Below are 431 nucleotides of genomic sequence, written 5' to 3' on the forward strand. Positions count from 1 at the left end.
CTGAAGTCGTACCTATACTCTAGCCCTACCTATAGCTCTATCTCTCTCCCCCCAAAAAAACAGAACCCCCACCTTCCCCTTGCTTTGGTTATGAACTATAATGAAGGCTTCAACATTATAGTTCTCCTTTTTTTTTTTAATTGAAGAACTTGTTTGTAATTTGGAAATGTTTTAAAGTTATCCAGATAAGACAGAATGTAAGAATGATTAACCAGAGTTAATAGTCAAAATAGATGAGCTTTGAATATTACTAGGATTTGCCCTTGGTAGATTAATAAACTATCTTTGCAATCCTTCAGTGGAAAATTGAATGTGGACTTGTCTTTTCCATGCCCAAGAACTGCAAGACCAGTAAGCTAAAGAACATTAAACCAATAAATCAAACAACATTTGTCATGAAAATCTGGATTATAAGAATGAACTTCAAGAGC

Source organism: Pezoporus flaviventris, unplaced genomic scaffold (assembly GCF_033815535.1).
Source record: "Pezoporus flaviventris isolate CSIRO_AGI_PZ_B2104156 unplaced genomic scaffold, CSIRO_AGI_Pfla_v1 ptg000005l, whole genome shotgun sequence".
Lineage (NCBI taxonomy): Eukaryota > Metazoa > Chordata > Aves > Psittaciformes > Psittacidae > Pezoporus > Pezoporus flaviventris.